Here is a 1315-nt window from a genome sequence, read left to right on the forward strand (position 1 = left end):
TCAAAAATATAAGTAGATCAGTAGAAAAAAGTTCAAACAGTGCAATCATACTTAAAGTAATCGTCCCAGTCCTGCTATTCAGTTGTTATATCGTCACTGTCGGGCATTGGATCTCCAAAATCACTTTGAGGAAGAAGGAAATAAAAGCCATCTCGCTTGTTTTAAAGTAGTTGTTATACCTTTATGTTGCGATTATATTTTATGATCACAACACCATCCCAACATCATGTTCAATCACTAATTGACCATAATGAAAAATGACATCTATTTCCGTCCACATTTTAAGTCTGCGTTCACGTCGACCGCCTGACCAGACAAAAAAATATTTTAAAAGCAAACTTCTGTCATGACATCTTCTTCCTCAATAAAAGTCTTAGAGGCACAAGGGATTTCATTAACTAAAGCTGACTCAGCAATGTTACAGGTGGAAATTAATCAATAAGCATTTAACTTTGTGTCTGACCAGTTCCTTTTGCACTCAAGCATTAGAACTACCTATTTATAACAATGCTGATTATGAATCCGCCCTTGTTTTTTCTTAAGCACATCATATTTTCATAATTATAATATAATAAAGTGAAATAATATTTATTAACTCATTCACTGCCAGACATCAGAGCCTCTTTTACCCTAAATTTTGAAAAACATTGAGAAAAATATAAAAGAGATCCTGGGATTGAATGTGAAAAGACAAGTAAATTCGTCAATGGCGGTGAATGAGATAATTAATGGTTAGGTGTAACAACGGTTGGAATTGTCTTTTTTCTGAAACGTCATAACTATAAATTACAATGCATACTGCCCAAGCTTTGATAAGTCAAACTCAAAAAAAGTAAAAAATAAAAAAAAACATGCAAATACCTCACTCAAAAACCGGATGTGCTAGCAAAAAGATAGAAAAGTAGATTTTTTTTTTTTTTTTAAATCAGCGTCAAAAATCCATTCAGCCAGCCTGATTTAAAATGCTCTTGACAAGTGTAAAGTGGGGACTGGTAAATAGTATTGATATGTGAGAAAATATGAAAATGACCAGGTTTCTGCCTGACAGGGATGATATCTATAAATTTGCTATCAATACATAATTGTGATCAATGCTCCAGATTATATAGGTTTCATGCCAGTTGGAACATACTGTCATTTCCCCTGAAAGCAAATGCACTTGCTTACCTCTGTTGTGTGCAAGGAAGTAAATAGACTTGCCTTGGTTACATATTATAATGGTAATATAGTGAACTCCCAAATATATGCAATTCGGCATTCGCAAATTCGCTTATCTTTCTGTGTGTGTGTGTGTGGGGGGGGGGGGGGGGGGGGG

This window comes from Filicampus tigris, chromosome 3, assembly GCF_054856515.1.
Source record: "Filicampus tigris isolate MCC_2025a chromosome 3, RoL_Ftig_1.0, whole genome shotgun sequence".
Classification (NCBI taxonomy): Eukaryota; Metazoa; Chordata; class Actinopteri; order Syngnathiformes; family Syngnathidae; genus Filicampus; species Filicampus tigris.